Source organism: Mirounga angustirostris, unplaced genomic scaffold (genome assembly GCF_029215605.1).
Source record: "Mirounga angustirostris isolate CCGP_5_RB_7025 unplaced genomic scaffold, mMirAng1.0.hap1 SCAF_7, whole genome shotgun sequence".
NCBI lineage: Eukaryota > Metazoa > Chordata > Mammalia > Carnivora > Phocidae > Mirounga > Mirounga angustirostris.
In genome coordinates, this window is record NW_026991715.1 from 106047363 (window position 1) to 106071679 (window position 24317).

The window sequence follows — 24317 nt, forward strand, 5'->3', positions numbered from 1 at the left end:
TTCTCTCCTAGCAGCACTCTAATGATATTTGAGCTGCTTTCTGAGCTGCTGCTGTAAGGTAAGTGATGTGTACATCTTTTTTCTGTAGCTGTGGACATCTTTCAGCATTGTCTCTTGGACTTCAAAGCCTTTGCTCAGCAACAAACAATTAGAAAATATAGTTTAAAAAAAAAATCCATTTGTAGGGGCACCTGGCTGGCCTCAGTCTGGTAGAACATGTGACTCTTAATCTTGGGGTTGTAGGTTTGAGTCCCACATTTGGTATAGAGAGTACTTAAAAATAAGGGGTGCTTGGTGGCTCAGTCAGTTAAGCATCCAACTCTTGGTTTCAGCCCAGGTCATAATCTCACGGTCATGGGATCGGGCCCCGCATGGGGCTCTGAGCTCAGCGCAGAGTCTGCTTCAGATTCTCTCTCTCCCTCTCCCTCCTGCTTGTGCTCACTCTCTCAAATAAAATTTTTTAAAAATAAATAAAATCTTTAATAATATAATAAAATTAAAAATTTTTTAAGTCCATTTACATAATTCAGAGAACATCAAGTTAAAACAATCTCACAGTGTGTCAGAACCACATAGGAAATTATAAGACCTTATTAAAATATTAAGAAGACCTAAATAAAAGAAATATCTAGGATGTCCATGGGTAGAAAGACAATATTGTGGAGATATCCATTCTCTCCCAATTTATCTATAGATTTCAATGTAAAATCTCAACAGCGTTTTACATGGAACTTGATAAGTTGATTCTAAAATGTATATGTATATGGAAGAGGAAAAGACCAAGAATGGCTAGGATCATCCATAGAAGAGTAGGGCAGAGGACTTGCCCTACAAACTATCAGGAATATTATGAATCTACAATAATTAAAACAGTCATATTTGTTCAAGCTCAGATAAATGGACGAGTAGAATAGAATGGAATGGGATAGGGTAGGGTAGGACGGGATAGGATAGGAGTAGGATGGAATAGAGAGCTCAGAAATAAACCCACACACTTATGTGATGTTCTGATAGATGACAGAAGTGGCATATGACATCAGTAGAAAAAGGAGTAACTGTTCAATAAATAAAGCTGTGAAAAAAAATACAATCCATATAGAAAAAGAAATTAGATCCCTGTCTCATTCTATATCCAAAAATCAACTCCAGATGTATTAAAAACATGTGCTTTTTAAAAAACAAAACTTGTATTTTTAATCAAAAAAGCATTAACTGGGGGTGCCTGGGTGGCTCAGTCGGTTAAGCAACAACCTTTGGCTCAGGTCATGATCTCAGAGTCCTGGGATAGAGACCTGCATCGGGCTCCCCGTTCAGTGGGAGGCCTGCTTCTCCCTCTCCCCCTCCCCCTGCTTGTATTCTCTCTCTCTCTCTCTCGCTGTCTCTCTCTCTGTCAAATAAATAAAATCTTAAAAAAAAAAAAAGCATTAACTGGATATTTTTTTTACCTTGAGCTAGGGAATGATTTCTAAACAACGTAAAAAGCACTGACTATGAAAAAAAAATTAAGAAATTGTTTATCATCAAAAGACACCTTAAAGAAAGTGAAGTAAGACCCTAGCTGGATGTCCTACAATTTAACTCAATTCTGATGTAGAGTTAGCATCCAATCCCACAGAATAAGAGCTCAGTTCCACATGACTGCTCCCCTCCCACTACACCTCAGATGCCAATCTCAAGTCCAGGTGGTTACCTACACTTCTGACAGGCTATAAATCAGAGGTTCCCAATACCTCCTCTTTAATCTGCTAAAGAGGTTTACTTACTAGATCACTGGTTTATTATAAAGGATATTAAGGATGCAAATGAACAGCCAAATAAAGAATACAGGTGATAAAAAGATAAAGAGATAAAGGTGAGATCTGGGAAGGATCTGAGCACAGTATCTTTGGTTCCTCAGGAGTTTGGGGTAAACCACCCTTCCAGCACTTTCTTGTTCACCAACCTGGAAGCTTTCTGAACCCTGCCCTTTTGGAGTTTTATGGAGACTTCATTACATAGGCATGATTGAGTAAATCATTGGCCTTTGGTAATGGAACTCGATCTCCAGGGGTGTTGGAACCCTCTAATCATAACATTGTTTCCCACAGCAAGTAGCCCCCATCCTTAAGGGTGGTCCAAAAGCTGCCTCATTAACATAAACTCAGGTGTGGTTGAAAGAGGCTTGTTAGGAATAACAAAAGACACATTTATTGCTCACATTACTTAGGAAATTCCAAGGATCTTAGAAGCTCTGAGCCAGGAATAGAGGAACATCAAATATATAGTTATTATAAATCACAACATCACAAGACCCCAGAGAGCTCCCTCACCCATTCCACCATGTGAGGACAGAGCAAAAAGACAGCTGTCAATTAACGAGCCTCTTACCAGACATTGAATCTGTTGGCTTCTTGATCTTAGACTTCCCAGCCTTTAAGACTGTGAGAAATTCCTGCTATTTCTAAGCTACCCACTCTCTAGTATTTCATTATAGCAACCCGAACAAAGACAGGGTGGTTTCACTCATATGCCAGGTGGTTGGCAGAACTGATGGCATAGCGGCCTCCTCTAGGCTCCCTCTCTTTGCTCCCCATGTCTTCCCATTTCTAGCAGGCTGATCTGGGCTTCTTCATTTAGTGACAAAAGAGGTCCTAGCAGCAAGCGAGGGCAAGCCCAGTGTTTTTATTTTTCAAGCTTCTGCTTGCATCACATTTCTTAATGCCCAGATTTACGAGGTAGAAAAAAAAAAAAAGACTCCATATCTTGATGGAAGGACAAGAAAAACCATGTGGCAAAGAGGAGAACGATCTGGGATGAGAAGAATTTGCAGCCATTTTACAACCTACCTAACTGTAAACATTTAAACAACAAGGATGTGGATTCATATTCTAAGTAGTCAGTGACTAAGTAGATGACTTAAATTACTACCCTCTCATCCTCATCCTCTGTGATTTGATTCCTAAAGGAAAGCTTTTCCACCAAGTTTATAGAATGACCCATGTTTTTGCTTTTCACAGAGCTCTCTTGTGCAAATCTCCTGTCCAAATGGGTTGACTGAGACATTTCTATAAATATACTATTTATATCAGTGATTCCCAAGAGAACAAGCACCCCACACACACACCAAAACCCCACCCACAGAGACTTACCAGACATGAGGTAGGGGCACATAATGTGAAAACACTCAAACTGCACAATTTTATAGTTAGGAAATGAAATATATATAATTATTTTTATAATACAAATTACAGAATTTATCACATTGATAAAATGGAGAAATGGGTTTTAAAACTTGAGAAATGCCAACCAGATGATAGAGAGATCCCAGTTTCTAGGTATTCCCTGAGTTCAGTAGAAGCCATTTCTCTTCCAAAAGAGACCCTGTGGTCATAGGGTCCAGTTAGAGAGACAGCATCCCTGGAAAAGTGACAGGAATATTATTCTCCTGGCTGAATCCACCCCCTGGCTAGTTGGCACTTGGCAACCTGACAAGTGTTTTACATTCAAAAGGTCAAGTTCTGAGTGAATCTGCCCAGAGACTCTAGTACCTCTCACGCCTGGATGCGATCCATCCCCTGCCCCTGCCATTCTGACAGCCCTGGAAGAAGTGACCCAGGTCCCCAGTTTGGGCTGTCAGCACAATGATGGCAGCCCTTTTACTGAAGGTCAAACTCTAATTCTCACTCCAGGGAGCCTTCCTCCGCTCTCTTTCTCTCTTTCAGCTTGTCTACCTTAATAATTGTTGGGATTTTTCTGCTACTTTATAGTCTTCAAAACATCTTCCCTTTCACTTGATCCTCTCCAATAGGGAGACGAGATCAGAACAATCAGAGTTTCCCTTTTGTAAAGACAAACTGAGGTCCAAAGAGACCAGGCAATTGAGTGTTGGGAGAAAGTGTGATATGTGGATTAAGAAAAAGGGCTCTGGAGTTAGACTCCTGCCAGTTACCAACCAAGTAACCTTGGACAAACTACGTAAGTGCTCTCTGACGCAGTTTCCCTATATATAATAGATAGTTTTTCCTATTTCATAAGGTCTTTTTGTAAGAACGAAATATGATAAGACAAGTAAAATGCCAGGAGTATAACAATAGCACCATAAGCCATCAGTGTGTTTTTATTATTTATATTGTTTCTGTTGTTATCACATAGCTAGGGAATGGCAAAGTGAGGACTAGAACACACATCCATGGGCCTGAAAGCCATATTACCTATCTGCATCTTTCAATAAAGAGAGTGGGAGTTCTGTTCTGCTTTCTCAAATGAGAAGTAAGCTATTCCTTGAAGAGGTAGTCTAGAGGTCTCCTTTAAGCCAGTCTTCTTAAAAGAAGATGTTTTCTTACAGCTTGCTAAGACTTCAGAAAAGAAACCCAGCTCTCCTGATAATCAAAGTTCTTGCTTCTACCCAGGAGTTTCAAATCCTTCCCAACCAACCTTTTATCGAATTTGTTCAAAACTCACCAAATATTAATTGTTGAGTTCTTTTTCCTCCTTTATCCCAGGGTAGTTGTTAATAAGTATGTTAGTGAGCAGGAAAAGATTATAAAATCAGCAATAGGGAGAAGAAGGAAAAAATAAGAGTCACGTGATGTAGTAATTGGGTGGCCAACTCCTGAATAACCCACAATTTGACTTTGCCCACCATAAAGAAAATTAGAAATGTGTAGTTATAGGTTGCAAAAATAAACAAATGAAAGCTTAGAAGCAAAAAAGAATTAAATTTCAAATATAATAGTGACGATATAGAAAAAAAAATCAAATGGGAGAGAAAATTAAAAGTCAGGATCCCCAGGAAATGCATTAAACCATGACTGTGAAAGACAAAGAGAATGAAAAAGAGAGAGAAAAACAACATAGAAATCTACCTTCATTGCACTGTGTCTGACCAAAGAACAGTATAATGAATCTGCCACTACCATTAAATTAAACACAAATTGCTTTTGTTTCTAATTAACATCTGCCTGGCCAAATGTGATGTGTGAAAGTCTTCTTTTTAATGCCTTTCCCATGCCACAGAAATATTACAACCAGAATGGAAGCTTATGGATGTTTTTCAATAGCTTCCTCTAAAGTAGAGGCCAAACCTTACAGAAGGTATATATGAAAGTCATTTGAATTCCAAATGCACTTATAAGGACCAGCTCCATTACAGTGCATAGCAAATGAATACACAATGAGGAGATATTCCAGACCAATTGTTCCAAATTATGCTTTAGATTATCTTCATTTCTCTTTTGAAAATATGTCTTGTTATTTTTAGCATAACATAAGAAACGCTTGACTTTTCTGGCATCAAATCCCACCTCCAATTTCTATAGTCGCTCTCCCTTATGCCTTTACACACCAGTCTGACCACACTGGACTTAGAATCTTGTCATTTCTCATCAACTCCTACCATCTTTTAAAGCCCAATTCAAACCTCCCCTGCCCCATGAAACCTTTGCCAGCGCTCTCAGATGGAGTAAGGAATCCCTCCTCAGTGCTCTCATCACCTTATGTCCATGCATCTATTATTCTAGAGGTGGCCTTCAGCAAGAATCTTCCCCTTTAACATCTGAACTCACCAGGTTATGGGTATAGCCACAGTGCCCATATAAATGGATTGTATTAATAATCGAGTAACAAAGGGGTACCTGGCTGGTTCAGTCAGTAAAGCATGAGACTCTTGATCTCGGGATTGTGAATTCAAGCCCCACATTGGGTGTAGAGATTACTTAAAAATAAAATCGTAAAAAAAAAAAACTGAGTAATAGAAATCTATGGGAGCTAGCTTAAATTTAAAAGGGTGGAAAGGTGAGGTACAAATTATAAGCATACATGGAAAGCATACAAAATCCAAGCCAAGATCCTAGAAGAGACAGATACAAGAAATGGAAAGCCATCTGGAATCCAAAAGTCACACTCTCCCATATTCCATCACCAATTCACTCCTACAACTGCTTTGCACTACAGACTGACTATTCTACTATCAGATTACACAGCAAAAGGGGAGGATGGTGGTGACGGGACTCAGTTCCACCACAATTTTTGCACCTACAGGGCAGGAATCCAGCCATGCAAAAAGAATGCCTTGTTGTCTCCTCTTTGGTCCCAATTCCAAATTCCAGGGAAGGAATCAGAATGCCTAGTTTGAGTCAGGTATCCACAGCGGTCCAATTTACTAAGGTCAGTTGGTCAGGGCTACATGATTCAAACACAGTTATTGAGGACAATGGAAACGGGGCCAAAGAGAAGAAAAAATCATTGTGAGCTAAGCAGACAGCCCAAAAGGTAACTCCTACACAGGTGTTTTGTTGAATAGAAGGCAGAGAGGAAAAGAAGGAGTGAGGGAGGGAGGGGCAGAAGGAGGGAGAGACAAATCCAAATATATTTGGAGGGCTTCCCTATAGTGATCTGAGTCAAACCGGAAGGTTAGGAATTTAGTGTCTTACTAGAGAAACAATGAAATCCACTGGTAGTGACATCATCGATGTCCACATGCAAGTGATGAGTATCTGCAAGTAAGCGGCCACTGACAGGTACTCTTACATTTGACAACATGTGTGCCAATCAAAAGCAGAGATCTATAGCTTAGGAAAATAAAAAATAGGCAAAGAGTTCAATGAAGGGGAACCTGGGTGGTTCAGCTGGTTAAGCGTCTGACTTCGGCTCAGGTCATGATCCCAGGGTCCTGGGATCGAGCCCTGCATCGGGCTCCCTGCTCAGTGAGGAGTCTCCTTCTCCCTCTGCTCCTCCCCCTGCTCATGCTCTCTCTCTCTCTCTCTCTCCCTCTCTCTCTCTCAAGTAAATAAATAAATAAAATCTTTAAAAAAAAAAATGAGTTCACTGAAGAACCCAAAACCAAAAAAGCCATAACCTGTCAGTGTCATCTGCTCCAAACAACCCAGAGGTCTGTGGTCTTCACATTTAGTATGCATCAAATCCTGTGGGAGGCAAAGGAGAAACCCGTATCTACTCACACTGGTGTGTAAATGTGCACTTGCAGCAGACAATTGGCTGCCCTTTGGCCCTCAGACTGTGAATAAGATTAAAGTCTTTATATGACTAACAATCCCCAAAGTGTGGTCCACATCAGAATCTCAAACTAGAAATCTGCAAATTTAACGAGCTCCCGACAAGCTTCTTGTGCACAGCATCACTATGTAGTAGTAGGGTAGGCAGCCTCTAAAATGATCCCCAGTAATCCTCAAGCCATACCATCTTGTAGCCGCCACCCCCCCAACATTGTACCAGGTTTGGTCTATATGACCAATAGCAGGAGTAACAGTATGTCATTCCAAGATTAGGTTATAAAAAGATTTCAGTTCTAGGCTTGATCGATCTCTCTCTCTCTCTGTCTCTCTCTGTCTCTCTCTCATACTCTCTCTTTCTTGCTCCTTCTCCTTTTCCCTCTCCCTCCCTCTATCTTTCCTCAGACCACTCTCCTGCGTAAACCATATGATGAGCAGCCCTAGGGAGAGAAGCATGCGGCGAGAAACTGAAAGCCTCCTGCCAACAGCCGCATGAATGAGCTTAGAGGTGGGTACTCCAGCTCCTTCAGAAACTGCCCCACCAGCTGACAGCTTGACGGCAACATCATGAGAGACTCTGAAATCAGAACCATTCAGCTCAGTCATTCCCAGATCCCTGACCCTCAGAAACTGTGAGAGATAATAAATGTCCATTGTTTTGAGCTGCTGTGTTTTGGGGCAATTTGTTACACAGCAATAGACTATTAATACCAATAGCTAGTCTCCGTCCTGTGTGCCCTTCCTCTCCCTGATTACTGCTCCTCACATCAAGGGGTGAAGTTTAATTTTTTCTCCACTGAAATTTGGGTTGGCCCTAGGACTGATTTGAGCAATAGTAGGCTGCAGAAGTGACATTCTGAAATATCTGGACCCACATCTTAAGAGGACTAGCAGCTTCGGTTTCCTAACCCTTGGAACACAGACACATGCTGTGAGCCACCAAAGCCACGAGGAAAGGACATGTGGAGGAGAACCAAGGTGCTTGGTCTGGCATCCCCAGTTGAGCTCACAGCCAACAGTCAGCACTGCCTGTGTACCACGTGAGTAAACCGTCTTGGACATCCCACCCAATTGAGCACCCCGAAAGACTGCAACCTCCCCTAACACCATGTGAAACAAAATTGCCCAGTCAACTGAAAGAACTGTGAGAATAATAAATGGTTCTTGTTATTTTAAGTCACCAAAACACACTGTCTTAGGCTAATAAATTTATTCTTTAATTGCATTCTGAGCATCAGTCTGTAAGTGAAGTATAGATAACTGTCCAAAGAACCTTTCTAGGCAAAGAATTCATGCCATGTAAGATAGTGCTGCACCTTGTATCTCCCTCGTACCCCCCATGATGTGGGTATCCACCATAAGCCTACTTAGGCTTTTTGACATTGGCTCCCCCAATCTCATTCCTGCTTCTAAAACTACATGAAGAACTTCCCTTTCCTGAGATCTCCTAGGCCCTAGCACTTTCCTAACTACTTTACTTCTCTTAATTGATGAAATTATTATAGCAACTCTAGGAGCTAGGTCCTGTTGTTAGCTCCATTCTCCATATGGGGAAACAGGCTGGGGAGGTAAGGAGCTTGCCCAAGCTCTCACAGAGCTAATACACAGTAGAGCCTGCAGTGGGACCTGGACACTCCACTTCTGCATCCACACTCCTAACCACTATCCCATACCACCATCAAGTCTATGAGGTAAATTAGATGCTGTTATTACCTCTATTTTAGGGACAAGGACCTGAGGCTTAAGGACAGTGAGTCCCTGGCACAAAGTTCACACAGTTAATAAAGGGAAGAGCTAGCAGGAAAACTTCCACTAACACCTACATTCTTCAACGTAATCTTATTCTAGACCCCTACATTTGGAGAAAGCGCAGATTGCAGCAGAGTCTTGTCCAGTCACGTAATCTGAACTCTTGTAGACTTTACTTTGTCAGGTATTTTAAGAACGAGGGTCAGTGAATCACACATCTGTGGAATAAACTTGGCAGCTCCTTAATCCTCCCCACCTCCCTTTTGGAAGAGATCCTCAGAGCTTAGAAACACTGCCTTGAGTTCTTTAAATACTCTGCAAACGGCCCATTTTCAGGGACTCAGCAGAAACTCACCATATTTAGAAGTTCTGAGAGAAGAAAAAAAAAGTCAGCAAACACAGATCTGCAAAAGAGAGGTACTACTCCCTCTGTAATTGCTTTCATCCTGAAAACACTTTTGCTCTGTCCTTGTCTTAACTTGTGAACATCACTTCCATCCAGGAAATTTTTTCACATCTATACCCTATAAACACAGTGAAAAAAGAAAAGAAAAGAAAATTTCCCATACACTGTTTCATCTGACATTCATAAGCTTCTTTTAATAGCAAAAGGTATTTTACCTATGTAGCATGATGGTTTATTGAGATTTACTGCAGAATGATAATCTAGTGAGATATTTCTCTGTGTCCATCTCTTCTCTATCAGGAAAAAAATGAATGGTATTTACCCCTCCCCAAAGTGCCTTTGTTCCAGGGCCAAAAAGGAAAGCTGCTTGACAGGGGTGGAAATAGGAGGGCTCTGATTACAACCCCAAATCACACTTATAAGTCCTGAAGGCTTTGTCCAGGGTCAGGAGAGATGGGCTCTTTCTAATAGGGCTGTAAATACTCAGCCAGCAGCCCAGAGGGGATTTGGGCAAGGCATTCTAGGAGCAACTAATCTGCACCTAACTAGGTTATTCCAGAGTGGAGAGGAGTGGTCAGTCACTCGGTCCTTTGGTGCTTTGAGGGTAATCTGAGGTAAGATTCCTCAGGCCAGTGGGTGGGGGAATAAGAGTTGACCCTCCTCACACCTCGGGCCTATGAGGCATGGCCTCAAGAACCTCAGCAGCAATCCATCTTTACCCATCTTTGGGTAATGCTTTAATAGAAATCAATGCACAATGTTCTGGGGAACTCCATTAGATTTTTAAAAGGTCCGTATACATGGTTTATAGCTGCCATCTATATGAAGATTGCAAATAAAAGCTATTCAAGCTGTATTTAGTAAAAAAAAAGAATTTTTTTAATAGAATAATATGATGTCGGTTTCTTCTCTATCAGATAACAGAACCCTCTCAGCATTATAAAATAGAAAATGTATTTAGGATAGAAATGAACTGTGGGAGTTGCTGGGGAAGAAATGGTCTGAAAAGGGCAACTGGAGGATCAGAGAAGTCACTAACCAGCATTCCTGGAGCCTACACTGGGGGGATGAGCCAGAATGGTCGGAAGCAATGAGGGTACTGTAAAGCATACGCCTACTAATGCCAACATCGACATTGCCTGTTATATCTCTTCTCCCTTTGTAAGAGTCCCACTTGCACCCATTCAAAGAACAGAAATGAACCCCCAAATTCTACCTTTTGGAGGAGTTATGATGCTTTGGCTTACAAAGGGTGCTCATTCAACCTCCTCATTTTCATGCCTGTATGTAAGAAGTGACAATGGTATTCTAGTTTTACTTCTCTGCAGGAGTTCTTGTCTCAAGCAGAATAAGCCTTCAAGTCTCAACTTAGTTGATTGTGACTTTATTGATTTTACAAAACTTCCAGAACAGTGAATGGATAAGTGATGGTTTTGAAACATGTTTTCGAGTTCTCCCACAAAAGGTGGGATGTAATTCAACCTCCGCTTGATTACAGGCTGACCACAGTGCCTTCTTCAAAGGGATAGAATGCAGCACAAGAGATGCCATGAGACCTAGGAGGCTAGATGACAAAAAGCAATACAACGTCTACTTGGCTTTTTCTCTCTCTTTAGAATATGTGCCTCTGGAACCCTGAGCTATCATGTAGGAATTCCAATTACCCTGAAGCCGCCATGCTAGAGAGATTACATAGACCTTGCAGAGATAGAGAGAGATATTGGAGGAGCCCTGGTTGATCCAGCCCTCAGCTGTTCAAGATTCCCAGCCTAGGCAAGGAGCAGCTTTCAAATGACTCCCCTCTCCAGCTGCCAAGCTGCCCCCGCCCACACCAAGGAGAGCAGAAATGAGTTCTCCACTGAGCGCTCTTCAAAATGCAGCTGTGTGAGCAAAAGAAATGTTATGACAAAAGTCATAAGTTTTGGGGTGGTTTATTATGGAGCCATACTGAAACAGGATGCAAAGCAATTTTCCAAATAAGCTATAGAGTTCTAACTTAGAGTAAAGTAGAGCTGCCAAAGATAGAACTGCCTATATACCAACACATCACTATGGAAGTTCATTCATCTGTGTCACTCATCTATCCAACCAACAAATATACATGAACTGTCTGTGTGCTACGGATTCAGTGGCAAAGACAGAATGATCTCTGCCTTGATGGAGTCTCATGCTTTAGATTACTGTGGATTAAAGAGACATTGAAGGAGTAATTTATGAGTGTTACAAAAGGGGAAGCCTGGGATGCTCTGTCAGATAATAAGTCACATGTCTTTTCTAGAAATTTCTTTTTTTTTTTTTAAGATTTTATTTATTTAATTGACAGAGAGAGACAGCGAGAGAGGGAACACAAGCAGGGGGAGTGGGAGAGGGAGAAGCAGGCTTCCCGCCGAGCAGGGAGCCCGATGTGGGGCTCGATCCCAGGACCCTGGGATCATGACCTGAGCCGAAGGCAGACGCTGAACGACTGAGCCACCCAGGCGCCCCTTTTATAGAAATTTCTTGAAGATGTGTTCCTCTTGATTAGTAAGAGTCCTTTAGAATCTGGCAATGTTCTGGATATACAGAGCAAAAGAAAAGATGGCAATCTACAACTTCAGCAAATGCAGGCTACCTGTGCTATAGAGGTGTATGGTAGCTACTTTCAACTGTGGCCGTCAGCTGTCCTTCCTCTGAATCAAACATACATAAACAAGATGCTAATTGTATGCTCTTTCCTGAGCCTACTTTGAAATTACTTATAATGATGAAACTGTAAGATCATCTTGTCTAAGAAACACTGCCGTGCAGAGTGGCCATAGGTTGGTTGCAAATCGAAATTACGTACAAGGTCCATATTAGAAGCTAAAAGCTTTCTCATCAGGCCACTGATAATGAAGTTTGCTAACCATTCTAGTGCATAAAGTAGAATTATGAAAACTGATTCAGTCTAATTATCAAAGGGTTGGAGTTTTTCCGCTATTCTCAAAATGTAGCCATTGAAGCGGCTTGAAAACTCGTCGTCCAGAATTTAAATTGCCTATTGCCAAGGCTCAGTGACTGTTCCAGGAATGAACAAAAGTGCTTAAATTCTTCCGACTGTTTGATTACAGGTACTTATCTGCCGTTTGCTCGGTCATGTACAACTGCAATTAAAACAAATGGTGGCACATAAAAGGCTGACTGAGGTAGATTTGGCCAGTGGGCAGAGAGCCAATCTGTTAGAAGGAAGTGCCAAGCACGGTAGGGAAAACAACGAACACAAAAGACACACAGGCCCCCATGCAACATACCCTCTTGGAGCTTACAGTCTAGTCGGGGAGAAAGACCAGTAAATGACATCAGTAAGACAGTGTGTAAGAGCTGTGTTGCAAAGGAGCAGTTCAGCGTGGCGTGGGATGACGGGACGCTACCCTGAGGAAGCAGCCTCTAAGCTGAAGGCTGTGTAGGAGTCAGCTAGGCCACGGTGTGCGGGAAAGGGGAGAAGAAAGCCTGGTTCAGGCTGAGTCAGGTACAAGCTAGGACACTAGAAAGACTCAAATTGTTAGAGGAACTAAAAAAAAAATTCAGAATGGTTGGAAGATGAGGAGTCAAAATAGTGTGAGAAGAGGCTGGACAAATAGGGAGAAGGCCAGCTGGGTCATGAAGGACCTTGTAAGCCATTTTAAAGAGGTTCGACTTTCTGTGCCTTAGATTTCATTTCTAACATGAAAAAGAGGAGTTTAGCTAGCACCTCAGATTTGTTCTTTAGAAAGATATTCAATTTGGGCGCCTGGGTGGCTCAGTTGGTTAAGCGACTGCCTTCGGCTCAGGTCATGATCCTGGAGTCCCGGGATCGAGTCCCGCATCGGGCTCCCTGCTCGGCGGGGAGCCTGCTTCTCCCTCTGACCCTCCCCCCTCTCATGCTCTCTGTCTCTCATTCTCTCTCTCGCAAATAAATAAATAAAAAATCTTAAAAAAAAATAGAAAGATATTCAATTTTATGAGGATCTCTAAAAATCAGGTAAATGGAAGAATCAGTTCTTCTCTGGCCTTAGGTCAAGACAGCAGAGAACATGGAGTTGCCATTCTCATGCTCACATTTTTGTCTTCCCAAGACCGGTAGCAGTTTACTCCTTTTCGCACTCAGCCCTGACCTCTCTCTGCCCAGCAGATTGGAGAGGGAGGCCACAGAATGAAGTCTAAAAGCTTCGAAAATATCATTTTTTGTTAAGAGGGAATCATGCAGCAAAAAGGATAAGGATTACTGTTTCAGAAAAGCACAAGACTAAGTAAATATTGAGAGTTTAGAATTGTCAAAGATTTTATTTTCAGCATGAGAAAGACTCCTGCACAGAACATTTATTCCTTTTATCTGGGTCTTGGAAAAATCATGTATCTTGTAGTTTACTAGTTTACTATACAACACATGTGAATACACTACCAGCACTTGGTAGCAACCATTTTTACTACAGGCAAAGTGATTACACATCTGTAAATTTACCAAGTAATGGAATGACCTCCTCCCCTGAATGCTGTTGACCTCTTTGCAGAAAGAGCCTTACTCAAGTGTAGGATGCTTCCTAGATTGAGTGCTAGACATTTAACGCACCTAGCATGGTACTAGGGAGTGAGAAAAATAAGAGATGAATTAAATGCAAGTCATAGTCCATCGAAAGTCCAGACATAGGCTTATGACATGGGGCAGGCAGGGCTTCAAGAGCAAAATCTTTACCCTCGCCAGTTTCCTGAACCAACCAGGGAAAACTCATAATAAAGAAACCCCTTAACACTAAGCAAAAAGACAAGGATTAGCATTAGTTCTCTATTGCTGCTATAATAAACCACCACAAATTTGCGGCTTAAAACAACACAAATTACCTTATATTTACAGTTCTAGAGATTAGAAGTCTAAAATGAGTCTTACGGGCCAAAGCCAAGGTGTCAAGAAAGCTGTGTTCCTTCTGGAGGTTTTAGAAGACCCATTCCTCTCCTTTTCCTGTTTCTGGAGGCTTTCCCAATTCCTTGGCTCATGGACCCCTTCCCATCACTCAGTCCTGTTGTCTCATCTCCTTTTCTGACCTTCCATCTCTCCCTTATAAGATTCCTTATAGGGGTTTCTGGGTGGTGCAGTTGGTTAAACACCCAACTCTTGGTGTCAGCTCAGGTCATGATCTCACGGTTGTTAGATGGAGCCCCACATCAGGCTCCATGCTCAGTGAGGAGTCCACTTGGGATTCTTCCTCTCTCCCTCTCCCTCTGCCCCTCCCACTCATGTTCTCTCTCCCTCTTTATCTCTCTCAAACAAATAAGTCTTTATTTAAAAAAAAAAAGAATCCTTATAATTACACTGGGCCCACCCAGATAATCCAGGATAATTTCCCTGTTTCAGGATCCTTACCCTACATCCATAATGTTCTTCTTTTTTTCTTTTACCTCAATATAAATGTAAAAAGGCGGGGAAATCCTTAATTTAATCATATCTCACCATCCCTTCTGCCATGTAAAGCGGCACTGTCACAGGTTCCAGGGGTTAGGACATGGATATCTTTGGAAGGCCATTATTCTGCCCACCACAACAAGAAGAGAAGAATCTGTAAAGTCAGAGAGGGCAAGATTCTGTCGGGTTTGTTCAACATCATCCCCAACACAGTACCTGGCTCATCATCAGTAATCAGCATACACCAGCTGAGTAACTGAATAAATAAATAAGGAAAGATAAATGATGTGCTATTTCCTGCACTAACTCCTCTTGTGAATAAGGAATAGATGGTTCCAAAATCTGTAATTTGCTGTCTCTTAAAAATCTGAAGGACTGAATGGGTACTGAGTGCCAGTTTGGGAAGATGAAAGAAAAAGTTTTGGAGACTGATGTTGGTGAAGGTTGCACAACAGGATGAATGTATTTAATGCCACTGAACTGTACACTTTAAAATGGCTAAAATGGTCAATGTTATGTATATTTTACCACAATAAAAGAATATGAAGAAGTCAAGTCAAGAAAAAAATTAAACAATGGGCCTTTACCAAAACAATACCTGACCTGGATATCCCTCCTAGAATAATTTCCTGGAGAGAAAGGTGTGGAAAATCCTCAATCCTGGGGCTGAATCTTCTTCTCATCATTTTGTTTTTCTCCGAAAGCATTAGAATTTGTGACAGGTCATGTTCACTATGAAAAAATGTTTTCCTTTTGCTTTTTGAGTTACACTAATATAGGAGAGATGAATCAAGCAAGCGGATTTTTATTTGGGCCTTTGGTTAGTTTATTTTTCTAAGTATTTTCATTTGTCTACATCATGATTTTAAACTCATACACATACACACACTCCCTCTCTCTAACACACCTACAAACTCATACACACGTACACACTCACGCACAAACCTGCAAGAAGTCAGAGCTTTGCTCAGACCCAACAACTCTGTGAAGTGAATTTTTCATTGATTTATCAGTTCATTTGAGCAAACTGCAGACACAGCCTCGGAAAGACCATTCTCAGAATAGATGGTCAACTTTTATCCCAGAGCAACAACTAGGAACCAATTAGAGCCATTCTCTTCAATGGGGCTTATTATTGGTGCTAATCTGTGAATAGAAGTGTCCAATTGTGAGAAAGGTTAGCAACCCCAAATAACATGCCCATAAGGTTTATTAGGCTTCTGCCAACACCTTTAGGCTGCCTTAATTGCTTCTTCAGGGCTGGTTTCACACAGAGAATGGAGTCATTTCCAGTGCTCTAGTCTAGTTCTCTCAGCTTCAGGTGTGGAAGGCAGGGAAGAGCACAGAAAACTTGGGTCACTCTACTCAACCTATAAAAGAGGTATTTTAAGGAACTTACACAACATTGCACAACTAAAGTCAGCAGAACAGAACCTGGGGCCCAAATCTGTCTTACTCAAAGTCTATTACATTCCTACTACATCACACACTAACCCACTACTGAAGAGTCAGCCCTCAGAAAAAGAACAAACCAATGCCTGCCCTCCACAAATATTGTTCAGTTCTTCCTATCCTGGCCCCCTTTCAGCAGCCCTCCTTCTCATACTCTCACAGGAGTCCAGTCCGCTGCCACACACACCCGTTAAGGAATAAAGCAGTTGGTGAAACGAACTTTTAAGTCAACTACAGCTAGAACTAACTGTGTGCTTACTCTGTGCCTGGACCTGTGTTAAATGTCTCACATGTGTTATGAAAAATATTTTGTAAAGTCTTATTCTTAGATACGATTGGTGACGCTGAAGTCTGAGAAATCACCAGCAAAACCAGAGCCTGAATTTATGACACCAGACTGAGTTCCAGGCCTTTCTATTCCACCACATTGCCCTTAGGGCCAAAACATACAACTCCATCTTCCTAACCACAGTAAGTGGAGTACAATATTGACTTTGTCATATAAACAAAGCAGGCAAGGGAGAGAGTAGAGATGGCAAAAGAACAAGGAGCCCTTAGCCAAGGGAAGAAAGGACTTTTCTATGAACAAAGCTCTCTTACATTTTGCTATCAAAGAATTTCTTTATAGCAGCAAGGACTCTATGAAATACATTTGTGTTGGAAAGCACAAGAATGTATCAATATTTCTTCTGTGTTTTCTGTCTTGGGTTGAAGGAGCGTGGCAGAAATTGTTCCTTCCAGCAGGAAGCTAACCCTGATTCTAGCAGATAAATAAGATAAGATGGATCCAGAGTCAGTCTTCATAGTCCCAAAGTCCTCTCACTCCTCTGACGAACATCTTAGAAAACTAGATCAGACGTTTCCTAAGAGATTTGCTCACAAGAGGGTCATTATTCTTTGAATCAGGCTGGAGTAAAAATACCCCTGTGAAACGGAGGGAGGGGGTGCTACCCCTTGGATAGCTAAATGTTATTTCCTGTCTCAAGATCTCCAGGGCTGAGAGTGCTCACCCTTGAGCACTCCTTTGCAAAGTCGGTAAGGGGTGTGGTATGCAAGGAAAAAAGACTTTTCATAGAGATTCGGAGCAAGAGAAGATTCAAGCTGGATCTTGATTTTTCTTTTCTCTTCTTTTCTTTTCTTTCTTTTCTTCTCTTTTCTCTTACTAAGCCAATGAAACCACCCAAGAAATTGCTTCTACAGACCAAAAAAAAAAAACTGAAGGTTTGAAAGGAGGGATTCTAAGCACTTACTTTTTGGCTTTGTGAAAAGAAATCTTTTTCTCTGAAATTAAGCACAGAAGCAAGCTTACACCACCAAACCAGTGGTAAACAACTTTGACAGAAACTAATCAGGACAAATCAGTGTGGCAGGGATATTTGGTCTCCTTTGAAAGTGCCGGAAAATCATACAATTGTCAGACAGTAAGTGTCTAGCCTGCAAGCCAGGACAATGCAGGAAACTTCTCATGGATGAAATTAATACACAGAAAATCCCTCAGTGGGCAGCAGGTACTTTCCAGGGAAGTTTGCGCCTGAGCTTAGGAAGAATCAGAGTCAAATGCAACAGACAGTTCTGGGACAGAGCTAAGCTGACCAACAACATGGTTTTTATGCCTATCACTTGAACTTGTAAAATTTAAAGAGTTGAAGAGAAGAATTAAATCTTCCACTGACAAGTCTCCTGGAGAGCTTTCTGTTCTCTTGCTGGTTATGGCATTTGAGAACCCCAAGCAAAGTGGTCCTAGTGGAATGTGCAAGGAAAATTCCACTTCATCTGACTGACATTAAGTTAGAGTTAAATTGTGAAGTTAGCGGAAGCCTTGTGATATAACTGGAAAATAAAACACCTGGGTTCCCATACTGGCCTGGCCGCCATCTCCATGCGGAATCAATGCTAGACCTTATTTTTAATCTCTTCTGCAAAATGAGCGTTTTGATTAGATTGTCTCTAGCATTCCTTTAGGCCTTCACAATCTAGATTTCTAAATTCATCTCTGGCCCCTTTTATTTCCCTCTATTCCAAGTCCTTCTCCCCCAGTTTTGTCACTTGCCTACTACATTTCAAGGCAGAAGACTGACCCACGTTAATGTCTGTAAATGTTATTTGATTCAAAATACACACACACACACACACACAGCCAAAAGGATAAATGTTTTATGATCTTTGTTTTGCACATGCAAAAGCTGAGACTTAGAGAGATTAAAGCATTTGCCCAAGATCAAAGTTCAAGAAGAGTGTTATATCAGAATTTGAATCCAGGACCATCTAACTCTGAAGTTCACATTCTCCTTGCTATATCTTACAGTCTCTCTCTGTGGCTCTGGACCTTTCCTATGAGTCCCAGGGCAAATGGCTCTTTTTCTCTCAGCTTGAAACTCCTAAGGAACAAACCTCTGTTCCCCATCAAAGCCTATTTGTCCTATCTCTGATTTCCTCAAATGCCTATCAGTTTTGCACACATTTTCTTTATAACTGGGAGAGGATAACCTATTCTAATAACCTATTCTAACCCATTTATAAAAAAGAGGAAGAGGGGCACCTTGGCGGCTCAGTCCATAAAGTATCCTACTCCTGGTTTTGGCTCAGGTCATGATCTCAGGGTTGTGAGATTCAGCCCTGCATCGGCTTCCACACTGAGTATGGGGCCTGCTTAAGATTCTCTCTCTCCCTCTCCCTCTGCCTATCCCCTGCTCACATGTGCACGCTCTCTCTCTCTCTCTAGAAAAAAAAAAAAAAAAGAGGAAGAAACTGAAGCCCAGACAGGAAGCGTTTTGCTCATACAGAGTATTTACACATAAGACCCAAATATAACCCATCAAACCCAGCTATCACCTTTTAGGCTTTTTTAAGCTTTAAGCTGTCACACAGTCATGACTGCTAAAATATCACTGAATTATCTCTGATTAATGAATTAATTCTCATAGGTAATATTTTTTACAAATAAGATACATTTTCTTCCATAATAAAAGGAATACGTGTTTATTTTTGACTATTTGGAAACTAAAGCAAAGTAGGACAAGAAAGAAATCCATTTGTAAATCACTCAAAGAAGAACACTATTAATTTTACCAAATTTATTTCCAGTACTTTTTTCTTTCTCTTTCTTTTCCTTGGCATCATTTCAGGTTTTTCTTATAAAACTTTTTTTCTGATTATAAAAATAACATGTGGTCTACAAAGAGATACCACTGCACACCCATCAGAATGACTAAAATTTAAAAGATTCACACCATCAAATACTGGCAAGGATATGGAGCAACCAGAACTTGCTTACATTGTTGGCAAGAGTATAAAATGGTTCAACCACTTTGGGAATGGGCTTGGTGGTTTCTTACAAAACAAAATATATACTTACTCTATGACCCAGAACTACACCCAGGTATTTACCCAAGACAAAAACATATGTCCACAAAAAGACTGTATAAGAATGTTCATAACAGCTTTATTTATAATAGCCAAAAACTGGAAATAGCTTAGATGTCCATCAATAGGAGAATGGAAATACCAACAGTGGTACATTTGTCCCACCCCAGCAACAGAGAGGAACTCTGTTGGTTCCTGCATGGTCTGGACCTCATGGTCCAGAGAGGAACTCTGCATGGTCAAATCTCGAAAACATTATGTTGAAGGGGTACCTGGGTGGCTCAGATGGTTAAGCATCTGCCTTCGGCTCAGGTCATGATCTCCAGGTCCTGGGATCAAGCCCCATGTCGGCTTCCCAGCTCAGCGGGGAGTCTGCTTCTCTCTCTCCCTCTGCCTCTCCCCCTGCTTGTGCTCTCTCTCTCTCAAATGAAAAGATAAAATCTTAAAAAAAATTTTTTAAAAAGGGGTACCTGGGTGGCTCAGTCATTGAGCATCTGCCTTCCACTCAGGTCATGATCCTGGGGTCTTGGGATCGAGCCCCGCATAGGGCTCCCTGCTCTGCGGGAAGCCTGCTTCTCCCTCTCCCTCTGCTTGTGTTCCCTCTCTCGTGGTGTCTCTCTCTGTCAAATATATAAATAAAATCTTTAAAAAAAATTTTTTTAAAACATTGTTGAATAAAATAACTTTATATAAAAGCCTACATACTATATGATTCCATTTACATGAACTTCTGTGACAGGCAAAACTAACCCGTCCTGGAAAAAAATGAGCACAGAAGTTGCTTTGTGGAAAGGGACTGACCGGGAATGAAGGAACTTTCCAAGGTGATGACAATGTTCTGTATCTTGCTAAGGATTTGTCAGGTGGATGCATTTGTCAGAACCCACTGAATGGTACATAGAATTTGTGCACTTCATCGCAAGTAAATCTTACCTTATAAGAAAAAAAAGGTACACAACAAACACTGAATTTTAACAGTAAGCATAATGAAGTATTTGGGCACAGGAACATTGAGGCCAACAACTTATTTTGAAATGTATCAAAAAATAAAATGGATAAATAGAGAAATGGGTAGTTAAGTGATGGAGCATAGTAAAATGTTCATTGTAGAATCTAGATGGTGGGTATATGGGTATTCACTATAAAATTCTTTCATATTTTCTGTATGTTTGAGAATTGTCATAATACAGGGGGGAACGTAGGGAAAAAAAGTAGAAAGTATGGGAAACTCAAGATGTTCAAAGAAAATAAGACTCTTCCAAAGCACTAATACCCAACAACAATATTGAAAACAACAGTGAATTGCTTTCCATCCTTTTTTTAATATTTATGGGTAAGGGGAGGTGTTTTACAAAATTAGTACCAAACAGGTATAAATCTTCCTATTATGAAGTAGCATTTTATGAATGGCACTTTCCCAATTATTCTTCAAAAATATTGTATTATAATTTATTTAAATTTATTTTGGATATTTTAGGTTATTTTTCACTGCTATAAATAAGTTTGATGAACATGCACAAGTAAGTAGATATTTTGCCTAGGGCCTTATAGCTACCTAACACTGTTACCAAAAGGAAATACTTTTCAAAGCAATATAACACTGTGGTTTAAAGGGTGGAAATACATCTGGCTCCACCACCTACTAACCTGTTTCCTTAGGAAATGTACTAAGTCTCCCTAGATCTATTTCTTCTTCTGTGCTCCAAGGTATTATTCTGGAAAGTGCCTAGCACTGTGCCTGGCACATAACTAATGCTAAATAAATGACAGCTATTATTATTTCACCCAGTCATGTTATTTGTGCACAGTGACAGCTAATTGAGAATATTTCTGACAAAAGAAATATTCAGGGAGACACAGCAAAAACCATAGATATAACAAAAAACCCATCTAATTTGACTTAGTAACACCACATCTTGCAGCTTCAATTCTATAAGAGGTACTCAATAAATATAAGCCGAATAAATTGGTGATGAATGAATGTATAAATAAGAGGGCAGCTACCTGACTTTAATTCACCTAGGCATGAGGGCAGGCTCAACTTCGCTTGTAAGCTTTTCCTGGCCCTGTCCCTCTGGAAACAGCTGAATACATCTGTCTTTGTTAGCTGAAATTACATGGGATGCCTCAACTTGGAGACCAGAGTTCAAAGTCTGGCCTCTATCTCTAATTAGCTGTGTCTTCGGACTAAGATACTGGTAAAAAAAAAAAAAAAAAAAAAAAAAAATTCGCATTATGCTATGACTATTATGATAGTCTCTAATGAGGGAGGGGTACAGAGCATGTCATGATCCCCCTTGTTCAGATGTGGAAACTGAGGCACAGAGAAGTGAAATGATTTATCCAAATTTCCTCCTCCAGACCAAGAGGCAGTCAGGTAAACAACCTCCACAGGCCCTTCTGGCTCCAAGGGGCTTAGGCTGCAAGTAGCTTCCGCCATAGACTATCCTTCATGCCTCATCTTTCTGTGTTCCCTCCCCCTGCTCCCTTCCCCAAAGCCAGCAGCTGTGCCAGGCTGTGCTGGGGATTTTTGACAACAGAGGGGGCTGCCAAGCCAAACTGGGCTTTCTCCAAATAAAGAAGAGAAGCGTGCCTGCCTGCTGAGATGCAGCCTGAGTTCCTCATTCCATCCTGAGTTCTGGGAATCCTCTTGGGTCACAGTAGTGCAAAATACTCTTGGAATCGGTGGTACAAAATATAATCCTTGAGGAATATGTGCTCTGGTCCTCGCTCTGCCAGTAACAACCTGTCACTCCAAGAAAGTCGCTTCATAGAAATGTAAAAAATGTCCTAGCTCAGGGGTTCTCAAACCTGGCTGCACATCAGAATCTCCCAGGCTGTTTACTGAACATACGCAATCCAGGCAGATACCAGCACGGCCCAGCCACGGTCAACCCCACTGTGTTCTTAGACATGGCCATGCAAGGCGAGCCCTTGGGCCGCCACTCCTTCTTGCTATTTGCAAACAAAGTTCTAAAGACAGCAGAAAACTTTCATGCTCTGAGCACTGGGAAAAAGGATTTGGTTCTAAAGGTTCCTGCTTTCACAGGATTATTCTGGGATTTCTGTGCCAGGATGGCGACTTCGCACGCCATACTGGCACTGGTGGCAAGTCCATCTATACGGAGAAATTTAATGACGAGAATTTCATCCTAAAGCATATGGGTCCTTCCATCTTGTCCATGGCAAATGCTGGACCCAACACAAATGGTTCCCAGTTTTTCCTCTGCACTGCCAAGATGGAGGGCTTGGATGGCAAGCCTGGTCTTTGTCAAGATAAAAAAAGGCATGAATATTGTGGAAGCCATGGAGCACTTTGGGTCTAGGAACAGCAAGACCAGCAAGGTCACCATTGCTGACTATGAACAAATCTAATAAATCTGATTTGTGTTTTAACCATCAGACCATTCCTTCTGTAGCTTAGATGAGCACTTCTTCACCCTCACCTGCTCAAAATATCCTATAATCTTTGTGTTCTCGTTGCAGTTCTGTGGGTTTCATATTTTGCTTATCCCCTCCAACTCTAGCGGGATTTCAGAGTTAAGTTCATCATATAAAACAAGAACTAAACCAAAAAAAAGAAGAAGGAGGAGGAGAAAACACACAATCCAGGGCCCCATCCTAGACCTATTAATCTCCCAGAATCTCCAGGGGTGTAACCTGGAAATCTATAACTTGCCAATTTAAGCCCAGGACTTTCTAATACAGAGACATCTTGGGGAGCCACTAAATTAGATAAATTCAGGGTTCTTTTTTTTTTCCTTCTGAGATGTAAACTCGAAATGTGTCAACCCCTCTCCTGCTCCCATAAAATATAACTCCTTTTATTTCTGGTTTATTGTTCATCAAATGCTTAGAGAACTGTCTTATGATTTGAAGGCAGAAATACAGCAGAAATAGAACATGAGCCACAAATGTGAGCCACATTTTAATTTTACATTTTCTAGTAGCCACTTAAAAAAAAAGTAAAAAGAGGGGCACCTGGGTGGCTCAGTTGGTTGTCTCTGCCTTCGGCTCAGGTCATGATCCCAAGGTCCTGGGATCAAGCCCCACATCGGGCTCCCTGCTCAGTGGGGAGTCTGCTTCTCCCTCTGACTCTCTCCCCACCTGTGTTTTCTCTCTCACTCTCTCTCTCTAAAATAAATAAATAAAATCTTTAAAAAAAGTTAAAAGAAACAGGTAAAATTAAGTTTAATAGCATATTTTATTGAACCCAATATATGCAAAATATTATCCGTTTCAACTTGTAATAGATGTAAAAATTACTGAGCTATTTTACATTTTTTTCTTTTGTGAGGTCTTCATGGTCTTGCTTGTATTTTACTTGTACAACATTCAATTTTTTTTAATTTTTTATTGTTATGTTAATCACCATACATTACATTATTAGTTTTTGATGTAGTGTTCCATGATTCATTGTTTTGCTCTATAGCCACATGTAGCCAGTGATTATCCATATTAGTCAGAGCTGTTAAACCACATCAATAGGAGGTAGTGCAATAATCCATTAGCAGTGTCCATGATGAGCAGGAGTTTGGGGGGGAGGCACACGTGACCTCTAGTTGTCATCACTGGGTAGTGAACACCAAATGACCTGATTTCTAGTTCTCTAGAGATCAGGCAAAAGGACAAAGGTCAGAGGGGACTCAGCCTAGGACTCACTCATGAGGAGGAGACAGAAATCCACACTAGTGGTTAGTGGTTAGAAGCACTGCAATCAAGTATAACAAACATTAAAATAAGTAAGACAAAGATTTAGCCAGGAATGAGTAGAATAAGCCCAAGCACCAGCACTTGAGAATGTAGGTTGTATTCATTTTATGAAAATAATCTTCCTAACTCAGGGTCAGTCTAATGGGCCTATTGAAGGGCTACTGATTGATTTATAAGGAACATTCAAGTGTGGTTGAATATGCACTGGAGAGATAGCCAGCTGATATACACTGCAGAACAAGTAGGGAAG

General features: G+C 41.1%; 1 long non-coding RNA gene and 1 pseudogene across 2 annotated transcripts in view; one reads left to right on the forward strand and one right to left on the reverse strand.

Annotated features, from left to right (window-relative positions):
- Positions 1-24317, reverse strand: part of LOC123862529 (uncharacterized) — a 430798-nt gene that overhangs the window by 362953 nt on the left and 43528 nt on the right. The window lies entirely within an intron of this gene.
- On the forward strand, positions 10222-22729 carry LOC123835496 (peptidyl-prolyl cis-trans isomerase A-like; annotated as a pseudogene).